The sequence below is a fragment of the Rhinolophus sinicus genome, chromosome 16 (assembly GCF_057876585.1).
Source record: "Rhinolophus sinicus isolate RSI-liver-muscle chromosome 16, RSI-T2T, whole genome shotgun sequence".
NCBI classification, from domain to species: domain Eukaryota; kingdom Metazoa; phylum Chordata; class Mammalia; order Chiroptera; family Rhinolophidae; genus Rhinolophus; species Rhinolophus sinicus.
This window is the reverse complement of record NC_142516.1, coordinates 94,274,860-94,288,343: the sequence shown is the minus strand read 5'-3', so window position 1 is coordinate 94,288,343 and position 13,484 is coordinate 94,274,860. Positions and strand designations below refer to the sequence as shown.

At 40.4% G+C, this 13,484-nt stretch overlaps 1 protein-coding gene across 5 annotated transcripts in view; it reads left to right on the top strand.

Moving 5' to 3' along the window:
* Nucleotides 1-13,484, top strand: part of WASF3 (WASP family member 3) — a 128,838-nt gene that overhangs the window by 26,843 nt on the left and 88,511 nt on the right. Inside the window, exon 1 of one of the 5 annotated variants that reach the window (XM_088793364.1) lies at nt 10,435-10,588. The exons of the other annotated variants lie outside the window; for them this stretch is intronic. The gene's annotated coding sequence lies outside the window, so the exon portion shown is untranslated. Of the gene's footprint in view, nt 1-10,434; nt 10,589-13,484 lie in introns of those variants that run through there. 5 annotated transcript variants of the gene reach the window in all.

Genomic DNA, 13,484 nt, shown 5'->3' with positions numbered 1-13,484 from the left:
GTAAATGATTAACAACAATAAATAATAATAAAATAGAACAGTTATAACAGTATACTGTAACAAAAATTATGTGAATGTGGTCTCCCTCTCCAAGTATCTTATTGTACCATACGCAACACTTTGTAGCTTCTCTTTGGCACATCCTTATTGCCAGCCTCCCTAGTCTTGAGCTTTGGGACCGTTATTAAGTAAAAGTTACTTGAATACAAGCAAGTGATACCATGACAGTTGATACGATGATGGAGATGTGTGGGGAGCATATACAGTGTGGAGATGCAGGATAAAGGGATCATTCACGCCCCAGGCGGGGTGGAGTGGGATGACATGAGATTTTATCATGCTTCTCAGAATGGCATGCGATTTAAAACATACGAATTGTTCCTTTCTGGAAAGAAAGGGGAGGGACACATTAGAGTGGGACTAATGAATTTATTTAGCAATATGTAATCAATTTATTTAGCAACATGCAATAGTAAAAGACAAAAGCACTTAAAAGAATGTGCTAATGACAGAAAGTAAAGGTGGTTAAGACTAAACTATATACATTGATAGCAATGCCATGTCAAAGGAGTGCACATACACATAAGTTTAAGAGATCTCAACATATGTTTACTATCGATCAAAAATTACTTGGCTAAATGCACAACATCAATAAGGAGTATCCAAAAGCACTAATAAACTCTGTAGGATAGCAACTATTACAGTAGATGCCAAAACCTCACCAAACCCTAGGAAAAACATCAGTGGCAAGGTCAGGAATCAAAACCTTGCCAGCTCTGCCGCGTGGAAAGCTGAGGCGTCTCCCGCTGCTGCTTGCTAGTTCCCCAGAATGCTGCTGCTGTTGCCATTGCTGTTGTTTTTGTTGCTGGAAGTTAGGGCATCTCGATGCTGCAAGCTGCAAGCTGTATGCAAGTTTCTAAAATGCTGACAGTTCTCAAGAGAACTAACTGTGGGGAACAACACTGAAGAGGTCGGGAACCAGCCCGACCTCACCAGGTCTGTGGCTGGAAGTCAGGGCATCTGGTGTTGTAAGCTGCATGTTGCTGGAAGTTTCCAAAATGTTAGAATGATGAAGAATCACCAATGACAAGTGACAAAATTGCGAAAAAATTACACTGCCAACTGAGGTCTGTCGTATATATTTTTTCAGATATACCTTAGAGCCAAGCTCCGTGTTTCTGCCTCCCCGTCAGGGAATGGCCAGTTCCAGGAGGGTTCGGCAGTTACTGTGATAAGAATATTGCTTATCCGGCTGAAGGGCCAGTGCATTCGGACAAACAACACTTGCTGTTCTCGCCTGGGACCATCGGCCCAAGGCCTTCCAAAGCCTGGCAACATGCCTGTCACATCATTCTGCTATAACTTAGTTACTTCTCCACCTCTTCTGCTGATGCAGGCGAAACAGACAGAAAGCAACATCCTCCCGTATCTCTCCTGCTGTGAATGAGATGAGGGAGAAATTTTCTTAATGCTAAGCTAACCAGTACGTCACGTGCAGTCTCTCATGTGGGGGAACAAAAAGCTAACTAAAAGCCAAGCAGTACCTCACGTGCAGTCTCTCATGTGAGGAAACCCCAAAGGTAGTGTCTCATGTGGGGAAACAAAGGAACAAAAACTAACAGGCAAAAGCTCACACCAGCCAATGAAGGCAAATTTTCCTTAACATCTTCCCTACCAACAGTTTCGGACCATGGTTGACTGTAGGTAACTGACACCACAGAGAGTGAAACCGTGGATAAGGGGGACTGCGATATTGAAGAAAGGGTAGTATGTAGTGGTGATTATTCACCCTTTGCTTTGAGATGATCTGTCAGCAAGTGTGGACTGAAATTGCTGAAATTGTTTTTGGGTCCTAGTATCAGGAATAAAGGCACTTTTCTTTAGGGAGTTGGTAGATTTCTGGCTTGCAGACACTGAATTCTGTAATACCTCAGATTCTCCTTTACAAGTTCTTGAACCAGATTTGTGGTTCACTTGAAGCAGAGGAGTCAAGTGATTTAAGGGGTCCCTTTTGCATGTGTCTCATTTCTAGCTCATTTACTGCTTCTATTTCCCCCCCCCCCCCACCTACTTCCATTAAAATGCTATCTGGCCTTTTAGAACTCAGTGGGATGTATGTAAACGCAGTCATATGTGGATGGTCCTGACTACACCTACCCCTGCGTAGGTTTCAGGTTCAGGGCTAGGTGATTGATTTCCCCCAGGACACGCTGAGACATAACTGCAACCCCGTCTAGAGCAGGGGCTTTGGGTCCAGACTGATGTGTGTTCAAATATTGGCTTTGCCATTTATTGGCTCTGTGGTTTGGGGTAGGGGTGGGGCTGAGGCATTTCTAAACTTCTTGGAGCCTTGATCTCCTCATCTAAAAATACCATGTCTACTCCCCAGAGTTGTAAGGAGTAATGGGGACCGTGTAAATAAGAAGGGGCTGAGCACTGTGCCGAAAATAGAAAATTGCCCAGTAATTGGCAAAATAAAGAACAATAGCAAGAAAATTCCTAAGAAAGCTTCAGATCTGTGTGTGTGTGTTGAGACCTCACGTTGGAAGAGAGGGGCAAAAACAACTTAGATGTCTCCTTTAGCCATCAACGTACCTTCTTTTGTAGCTACTCTGAGGACATAATTAATCAGTAAGAAAGATGATGATAGGTACCTGTAGGTTTGAAAAATGAGGCCGAAAGAAAATGAGAAATTGGGAATTCGAAGCCCGGAGTCTTAAGTGCAAGTGAATAACCACGATGGTGAAGTGTGGGTAACACGCATCAGTTTTCAGAAGAGTGCATATTTGTGCGTAATGACTGGTGTTAAGTGACTTAATTGCGTGATCACATTGATGTTTACAACAATCCTGTGGGGAGCTTATTATTCAGATGGCCCTGGTTTGCAGTGGGGGCAAGTGCCAAAGGCAATGGGATCAAGCAAGGGTCTGAAATAGAATTATTTTCCCTGATGGGTGAGACACAGAAAGGTTGACATGGTCACACACAGCCAGTGAATGAATGCACAGAACTGGTTCTAGAATTTCTGCCTGGAGTGTAGGGCCCTTTCTCCAAAGCACGTTGGTTATCCTGGCTGTGCCACAAATAGGAATATTTGAAGATGCAGACTGTTTCACAGTTAGAGTAGGCAGAGGTGACGGTGAAGCCAGACCCCAGGGACCCTCAAACCCAAGCAAGAGTTCCTTTCTGCTAGGTGGTATTTTCGTTGAAAATTGCTTATTCCGTTGAAAATTATTTGGTTTTAAAATTATGAATTTGATATGTTCCTTGTATTTGTTGTTTCTTTGGACAATTTTTCAGTGAAGTAGCCCTGAACACACTGTACTGTGGGGTTTGGACTTTCTTGAAACTACCCTTCTGTATTACACTCACAGAGCGTCCTTTTTCCCCTTCTTAAAGCCTGGACAGTCTTCTGAAGCTACTCTAGCTTTGTTGTCTGCTTTTGTGACTGGGAGGCTGTGTAAAGAGCGTTTCAGTCTCCTCAGATAGGCACAGCAGATAGTAATAGGAGTAGGGTTATGGCTGCCACCTAAGTAGGCCGGAAAGCCTTGGTGTACTCAGGTTAGAAGGCTTCCCACAGGAGTCACCTGCATGCAACCAGAGGGCCCCAAAACTCGATTCCGTGAAGTAAGTACATTTGGGCTCACTCCTGAATCTGTGACCTCCTGTAAGATACTGCATTTTTGCCTAATGTTTACTTAAACCCCTAACTTTTAAGTGGTACTCCCGGTGCTCCCCCCTATACCTCCCCCCAAAAAAGACACACTTGGTTTTGCTGGATTATGGAGGTCCAGCAAGCATTATAGCAAAGGCACTTCCTGTAGGTGCCTTTTTCTATCGTAGATTCATCCCTTAGTTACAGAGGATCAGTACGTTACCTGAATAGTGGAGCCTTTTCTTAACTGCTTTTTCTTGAGGGCCAAATGGTTTCTGCTGGAATACAAACGAAACATCTCAGGATTTTAAAGATCTGTACTGTGAAAATCCTTGATTGTGGCAGAAGAGTGTTTCTTATTATTTCCTTGGAAATACTTGCTAAGAGTACTTCTCTAGAGTGCTTATTTTTTAGAGTAAATGTGTAACTTTAATTTGCAGTCCTATGCAGTGAACATTATTTTTATGAAGCAGTAGTCATAGGATCTGGAATTAAGATTATATGGCTTTTGTTAATCTAATCTGCATTTCATACATGTCAATGCAGTGTACTAAGAGTTCTGGTTAACCAGTGGAATTATTTATTACAGAAATTTATTAAGGATGGGTAATTGGAGTTGACTTACCGTTTCATTCAATTCTTAGTAAGATTGATTTTGTCTTGAGTTCAGTCATTTCCTTAAAATAAGGAACTTGTGAAGAGCATTCACAGGCAGCAAAGAAACACGTGAGATCATTATTCAGGAATTTTAGTTGCTAGTGTTTGTAGTGAAGCTGCCTATAAGACAAGAGGTTTTGGAATCTCCTGCCAAGTCAGCACGGCCCTGTTGCACTGACCTTACAGAAAATCATAACTGTTGCAAAGTCTTTGTAAATGAAAACAATGAAAATGGTTGATATTCCTTCCATAGTTCTGATAGCTCGTGCTCAGTGGCCAAGGGAGTAGAGGAATACTAGCATTCCATCCTCTGGGAAAAGAGAGCAGTGGGATGGCAAATTCCCTCTGAAGCAGAGCTTCCGTCATAAAATACGTAAGATGCAGAATTCTCCCTGGCAGTAGTGTGGAATGCAAAAAAGGAAGAAAAACTTTCTAAACATTGACCAAAGGGAGCCAGTACGTAATTACAATAAATAATATTTTCATATCCAAAAGAAACAATGACTTGACAAGAAGCTAGAGAAATGCCAGATAGGGGTAAAAGAGGAGAAAGTCCACGGGAATACGAATTACATGGTTTCAGGATCAAGATGGTGCTGAACTAATGATGTGAATTTAAAGAGCAGCTGTTTACATTACCCTGGGGATGCCATTCCTCACTCAGCTTATATGCTCTTACAGAAGTGCCTTCGGGTTTCGGGCCGCGTCACTTACCTAGATCCATAAACTAGTTTTTTCTTAAAGTTTATTGGGGTGACAATGGTTAGTAAAGTTACATAGGTTTCAAGTGTACAATTTTGTAATACATCATAATCTAGTTTTTAAAAATCACATGGTTAGATATGGTATGATTTGCTTACAGTCATTAGATAACTGTAATTTTACTTTATTTGGTGAGTCATGTGGGGAGATATGAAGATTGAAGCATGACGTATGTTGCTGCTGTTGATAAGCAGATATCCTAGCCTCATGGTTTATTTGACCAATTAGGAAGTTAGATTGTAAATTTCTGGAAAGCGGAAGACTGGTTCTTCTTCATCTTAGAGTTAGGTGCAATCCCCTACAGACAGTAGGTGCTCAGTAATCTCTGTTGATCTTAGGAACTTGGTTGAAGCTGCATGTTTATGGTCAGACCAAATAACCCGGACAAGCTTCCTTGGAATAAAACTATTGACCCTTGTGACTTTACTCCGCGTATGTGGTGCATTTCCCAAATGCGCAATGAAAGACATGGCCAGAATGTGTGGCCAGTTCGTGCTATTACCTACGAGTGGAGGTAATAGCTGAGGGTGGTGCTATAGAAATCTCACTGCGTAGGCTTAGGCAAGAAAGAAAGGTTTGAAGCAGATTCTCTAAGATTTGATTTCTTATTGTTTTAAAACTTTCTTCTGAGTGATTTGGGATTGTACAGAATACATAGAGTGCCATGGGTTTGGGATTGCATAGAACCTGAGTTAGAATGTAATGAATGCTCTGAAGGGACTTCATTTAATGTAAAACCTTGACTTTATAGGATTTTCTAATAAAGTAGTATTTGATTTTTTTTCAAGTAATTAAATGTTTGGCTTCTATTGTTTTGCAATCATACTTTGAAAGACTTTCTCCACTACAAGATTATGAAAAAAAATTCTATGTTTCTTCAAGTTCCTTGGTGGTTTCATTTTGTACATTTTTTGCTTCATTTGGAACTTCTTTTGGTATAAGGGATGAGGTAAGTACTCAATTTGATTTTTTTCCCCCAATGGACATGGAGTTGTTACAGTGGCATTTAATGAATAATCCTTACCCCAGAGATTTCAGTGCACATTCATTTTATACTGAGTTCCTAGATATGTATTAGTTTCCACATTTTCTAATCTGTCCCATTATAGATTTATTTACTTAGGAGTCACCACACTATTTTAGTTATTGTAGCTGTGAGGTATTTCAGTATCTCATCGGGATTCGCTTTAGTCTTTTTCAGAATTGTCTATTTTTGCTTGTTTTTCCATAAGAACTTTAAAATTAGTTTGTCTAGTTCCTAAGAGAATTGTTGGGGATACTTACAAAACCTTCCTCCATGATGAATCACACTTGGTTCTTAGAGCCCCACCTGTGTTATAAATCTGGGGAGACTTAGTTTTAGGCCTAGGTCTGACATTAACTGGCTTCGTAATAAAATACTGGATTCATATTTTACACATGTTTGCAGGTGCTTTTAAAGAATTACTGTGTACTTGCAGTTTTTTCTTTCCCCTTTCAGTCACCAGATATAACTGTTATAAGAATCCTCAAAAACTTTTAGCATTTCAGTGGGGTCCTGATACTTGCAAAAGTTGGAAACAACTGAATTAGAGTTCTCTAAGCTCTTTTTTGTTCTAAAACTCACTTCTAAATAAATAAAAGGTATATCATCAATGCAATCAGGGATTGAATTTAAATCTTTGTAGCCACTAAAAGGGCTACTCTACTTAGAGAAACTACAGAAATGATTCTTGGCAAGATCATCTGTCTGTTTCTTTCTTTTCCTCTGTAAGCAGTTGGTGTTTTGAAAGGAAGCATATTGTCTAGATTTTCGAAGTTCTCTAAAAACAGGATGGGGGAATGTGTTATTTTCGAAGCATGTAATGTGATTGCATCTTCAGCAGAATTAAGTGCTTTGAAAGCTTGAATTCTTTGTGTTGTCATAGTTGACTACTGTGATTGAAATAAGTATGTATGTATCTTCTTCCCTTTCTGAGTGTTCTTTGTTAGATTGAGCAAGGACACCGAACAGAGTGATTGGTTTATGGGGAAAGACTCTCAAGGCTGTGATAATTCTCAAAAGTCAAACTTTACATTTTGAAGGGCAAATCAGGTCTCTAGTTTGTACAATTCCGTAACATATTGGAAAATAAAGGAACAAATGATGAGAGAAAATTGGTCTTCATCTGTTGGTGAATGGCAATCACCATTAAATTAAAATGAGTTTTTAAAGTGAATAGAGTTTTTTTGTTGTTGTTGTTGTTTGCCCCTTTTGGAAAATTACTTTCAGGATTCATTGATTTAAAATTGCTACAGGGCTTTAAAAAAATCCTAAGACAATTTACCAGACATCCTATAGTCCTGTCAAAGATAATATTCTGACGTAGAGGGTGAGGTTTGAGATTTGTTGAGTCTAGTTATTCCAGACTCAATCTGTTTAAGAAATGGAAATACTGTTCTTAAGCAAGAGGAAATATGATAATCAGGTAAACTGATATAATTACCATTATTGAAATTAGAAAGATTAGAGAAGGGAATTTAGGAAAAATGAAAACATAAGCAGAAAATAGTCCCACAGTGTAAATTTGAAAACTTCAAAGTGAAAGTCAGTGTACTGAGTTCTCACATGCTGTTTGTGTGCGAAGATAGGAAAGCCCTAGGCCAGGATGTGGGTCTTCTTAAGGTAAAACTCTTGGTGGGAACGGACATTTTTGTTCACGAGCACATGCAACTAGAGTAAGTGGGAATCGAGAATCGGAGTCCCAGTTCCCAGTTCTGGGCTGGGGGTTGGGGTGGTTGGTGACTGGCCTATTTCCAGTAGTGTCTGTCCTGGCCAACAGGTGGGGGTGGGGGTCACTAAGTCCAGGGCTTACAGGGGTCATTAACCCCTTCTGTTTCTAAAAAAGTCAAACTACCCCCTAATTAACTTCCATTTCAGTTGTCATCACAGAGTACATTTTGGGAAATACATGGTTTTTCCTTCGAGTCCAGTTTGATCTAGCGGACCCTTTGCAGTCTTAAAAAGCTTAATTTACAGTTTAGACTTCCACCAGTGAAGTGTAAGAGTGCCTGTGTACCCCCATCCTGCCAGCACTGGGACTTTTCCTATGTTTTACTCTTTGTTCTTCTCATAAGTGAAAATGGTATAACATGTGATGGCTTCAATTTGCATTTATTCACTAGTGTGTGAAGTTGGGCATTTTTTCACGTCTACTTTTATATTCATCACTGCATGGATCGTTACTTAGTTCCTTTCTGTTTTTGTTCAGCCAAATTGCTGGGCTATGGGGAGTCTTATGTTTTGTGAGGAGTATTAGTTTGGAAAAGTTTCAGCTTGTTTTATCAGGCATCAAATTTAGCACGGAAAATGGTTCATCTCAGGACTGGCTTAGGTGGAGTGGGGTGGGCAGGTGCCAGCAAAGCATTAAAGGGAAGTGGTGACAAAGCCCGCCCTCCCTCCCCCATATCCTGGTGGGAACTGTTGATTGGTAGACAGCAAACCGGTACTGCGAACTTAGCTCAGCGGGATCGATCACTGTCTGGCTTAGGAAGTTACTTATGTAGGCAGGAGGCAGAGTCCTATGGAGGCTTAAAGATCTCGCCTGGTGTGGTGTTGTCAACAGATGCATTTGTATGAGGGGTCTTGCTGTTTATTTAACATCAGTTGAATATCAAGAATAAAATTGGTACCGTGATTTTGCAATTGGTGGAGTGATTTTGCATTATCTAATATTTAAATCTTTCCTGCTGTTGTTTCTTCAGAGCACAGCATCGCTGGACAGATTTATGTGCATACTTCTCTTGAAATTCAGTTAAAAACAATCCTGTTAGTGTAGGTTGGGGTGTGAGTTACCTCTTCCTCCGAGAGAATGTTAGATCTCGTGCTTTGGGTCGGTTGTCTTGAACACAGTTAAATATACTCAGTTTGGCTCGATGTTTCTTTAGATTTTTGATATTAGTGAGCAGCACTGTTGTCATGCTTCTTACGTTGAATGAAAGCCAGAGTCGTGCTGTCGAAGGCATTTTCTCCTTTGTTTTGCGTGAGTTCTTTGGCCACCCTCCCTTCTGGATTTCTGCCAGTTCAGATGAAAGTTTACCTCCTGAGCTCTGTACAGGAGTGAATGGAAAACATAAACATGCTTTAGCTCTTGTGTGTGTAACTTTCCCCCTCCCCTTTGACCTTTCCGAACCAGTTCCTTTGGGAAAGCTGAAACTGAAGACTCATATCTGAATAGCATTCTAACAGTTTTTCTCATTAATATGCTTTGTCCGTCCTCACTTTGCAAGAACTTGTCAGGATGTTCTTGGTTTGAAGCCTGGATGCTTTGATTTCTGTCCTGCTCGTTTCTTAGCCATGACCCTCTACTGAGAAGGTTTTGTCCCCCTTACTTAATCACATGCAGAAAAAGAGGCTTGACTTCTGATACCTGTTTCTAATTGTTTCTGGACTAATAAGATTGCTATCTCTTACTCTCTATATAAAGAGGTAATACAGTATTCGCTTTTGCTTCAGTGAGTTTTTTGAATTTTGACCTTTTGGAGGAAAAAACCTAAAGAAAGGTGAGAAATTTTTGATTATTCTTTCCAAATGTCTTTTCTTCTGCAGATGTTATCTGTAGGTCCTAAACCAGAAATAGCCCCTAAATAGCTACTCATAGCAAGTAATCTGGATGAGATTTAAGTGCAAGGCAGATCTAGATGAGAGCACCAGATGAGATCACCAAGGAAAAGGGCCAAATATATAAATATATCTAGAATCTGGTAACCTCATAATTCTCTAGTTTCTGCTATATAAAAAGTAGAAATGAAATGCCACAGAAACTTCATTCTTTCAGCAACTAGTTATTGAACACCTATGTGTCACGTACTATTCTGGAGTCTGTGGATACATCAGTGAACCAAATATTAAAACATCCCTGCCCTACCTTCACAGCTGACATTTTAATGGGAGAACTAGGCAGTGAAAGAGAGACGTTTTAGTGACACACACACACACACACACACACACACACACACACAGCATGTCAAGATGATAAGTGTTATGAAGAAAAAGAAGTCATTGAAGAAGGGCAAGGGGTAGAGGAGTTACAGTTATATTGAGGTGGAGTTGGAGAAGATCATATTTGAGCAGAGATCTGAAGGAGGGGTGAGGGACAGAGCCTTCGGGGTGTGGGGCTGTGTGGGGAGGAACATTCCAGGAGAGGGCATGGCGAGTGCCAAGGTCTTACTGTGGGGTGCTCCCTGGGGGGGTAGGGAGAACAGGGAGGAGACCTGACGTAGAATGAAGGAGAGAGATTGAGAGCAAGAAATGAGGACAGAGGGGTAAGAGAAGGGAAGGACATGGGTCACGTAGCTCTTTTTGGTCATTGTAAAGGTTTTGGCTTTTACCTGAGGGAGCTGAACAGCCATTGGAGGGTTTCAAGTGGAGGAGAGACGTGATCCGGCTTCCTTTTGGACAGAATTGCTCTGGCGTCCCTGTTGAGAAGAGGCTGTTGGGAACACAGAGAAGAGGCAGGAGACCAGGTGGGAGGCGAGTGGAGCCTTACTCATCAGGTGAGAGCTGCCGGTGGCCAGGGCTAAGGTGGAAGCTGTTGGGGTGGGAGGAGAGGTCTCACGTTGACATATTTGGAAGGTAAAACAGCCAGTAGGTTTCGCTGGTGGGGAGGCATGTGAGGGACAGCAGGTAGAGCTGTCCCAGGGGTTTTGACCTGAGCAGCTGCAAATGTGGAGTTGCCATTAACTGAGGGAAGACTGAAGGCCAGATTGCAGGTGGAGATGAAGGGTTCACCCCTGGGCATGTTGAATTTGGCGTGTGTGTCAGACCTTCCCGTGAAGATGTTGAGTTAGTTGTTGGGTCCACACACACTGGAAGTTCAGGGGCATGGTCTCAGCTGGAGATGGAAATTTGGGAGTTGTCACTGTCCATTTGTCGTCAACACCACGAGACTGGTTGAGATCCTGAAGGGAGGGAGTGTGGGTAGAGGCGAGGAAAGGTCCCAGGACTGAGTTGTGGCGCTTCCGATTGGGGAAGTTTTAGGAGCAGTGGGGCATTGGTGACATTAGCTCTTGGTCACTCCATGACGTACTTGCTTCTCTGCCTGGTTCATTGTGACATTTTAACTCCTGAGTACTCAGTTGGTACTTCAGAATGGACGTCTGACTGAAGGGTATTAGGTAGTAGTTCTGAGGGGCTGAGAGGGAAAGAGGAAGTTGTTTTTCTCTTTTGCTAGTTGTGTCAGAGTGATTCTAGGTTTTTCTGAGCTCTGCTTGATCTCCATACTGGTAAGCTTTGCTGTATTATGGCTTCAATCAAGTTTATGATGTCACCAATCTCTGCAAACTACTTTACTTAATCATCCTCTAATAACACAGTATCGCATTCTGACAATTGATTTTTTTAAGTAATTAATTTAAATTATATTTATTTTTCAGGAAATATTCCAGAATACTAGGAATATTTTTGTAGGTTTTTTTTTTTTTTTTGGTGGGCAGGTTTGGGGGGGATGTGAATCCCAGGAGTTTTCTTCATAGAATTATGCAGTACTTTTACTTTACAAGGGTTTCTCAGTTTATCTCTGGTATGAGGACATTCTTATCAGTTATCTGTAAAGTAATATTTTGAGAATATTTAGCTGTGTATGTATGTATGTGTTTTAGATATAGATAAATTATTTTCAAAGAGTGTTTTGGTAGTATGGTGTACAATTTGGGTTAGTATTTTCAGTGCTTTTCCTCCAGTTTAGTCCTTTCACAAATTGCTTAGCAAGCTAACGTTTTGCATTATGGGAACTGGTCCTTAAGTTTCATAGCGTTTTGAGTACTGTTTCTAGGAGATGTTGTGATTTTTAAGGGAGTCCCTGCCATATAATATTGGTTCAATGAATGAATGGCCTTAAGTGAATGAGAGAGAGAGAGAGAGAGAGAGAGAGAGAGAGAGAGAGAGAGAGAGAGAGAGAGAGAATGTGTGTGTGGAATGGGGCAGAGGGTTGTACTGTAATGAAAATGGAAATGTAAACAATACCAGCTTAGCTTATATATGGAAGGATCCCTTATCTTGTGAAGTTTTCTACTCTTGGTGTTACTGAGGAGTTCATTTTGGTTCAAAGCAACTCAGAAGCAGCATGGGCCTCCTTACACATGTTGCTTTCCTATCCTTCCTGAGTTTTTGGGTTGAGGGCGAGAAAGATTAGAGGTCGTCAAAGTTTTGTGTCCTGAGTATGCTGAAAGACAAACTCTAAAGAGCCCAAGAACTTTCCATTTATAATTATACCTTTATTTTTCTAGATCATTTACTAAGCCACTTGCAATTTGCTTTGTTTTTAATTTTTAATTTTACATAATTTTTTACTGTCAGCCTTGCAGTTCATTTATTTTAAGTCAATTTGAGATACTTTCACACAATTGATAATATTCTCGTGTTATATTACCTGTTATGTTTGTCTTATTAGTATTTATTTCATACAAGATTCTCTTGTAGATTTATTTATTGCCCCTTTCTGGTTCACTTTCCAGTAGAATCTAAACTCCACAAAGACTTTAGCTCTTTGGAACAGTCCTTTACTGTATTTTATTCCTAGTACCTAAGTACTAGTATACAGTATTCAACAAACAGTCATACATAAATAAATACTGTAGATACTATTTTGTGTGCTTTTCCATTTAATGTCATAAGAATTTTATCACATAATTAAAAAGTTTTTTAAAATGGTACATAAATGTTGTTTAACAATTTATTTTATCCATCGGGCATAATTTGCTTTGAATAAATTCTTTTGTTTGGCATATTTAGTTTCTGCTGTGTTTTATTATTATAAGTAATACTGAGGGGAATATCTTTGTGTATAAATGTTTGCCCACATTTCTGTTTATTCCTTTAGGATGATACATAACTAAAAGGATTTTTAGTTGAAATAGTTTAATAATTTAAGTCTCTTAACGTGTATTGACAGCAAACGTATAACGATTTATCCTCCCACTGACATTTGAACAGAGGCCCTTTCTCCTAGAATTTGATCTGTAATGCTGATTTCTTTCCATTTTGTGTTCACTCCCTGTGGCAGTGCCCTCTGTTGCTGCCCTGTTTCTTTCCTTCAGTTACAAACCAGTTGATGGTTTGTGGCCTCTCACTCCAGGCTTTCACTTTGTATTTACCAGGTATCTGGAGGTGCCCCTGCACCTCAAGTTCACCATTCCCAAGAAGATAATTATTATCTTTCCATAACCGTCCACTCCCTACTGTTCTGCTCCCTTTTGAGGTAAGTGAAGGTAAAGTCTTTTCCGCATCCAAGTTGGACGTGCAGGCGTGAGTCTCAGTTCTTTCCTTTTCCTCTTTGTCCTTAGCTAGTTTCTGTATGTCCCTTTATTTCTCTATCTTTATTTCTCCATCTTTATTTCTCCACCTCAGTCTCAGCTTATTTCCTGGACTATTATTGCCCTCACCTACCTCCTT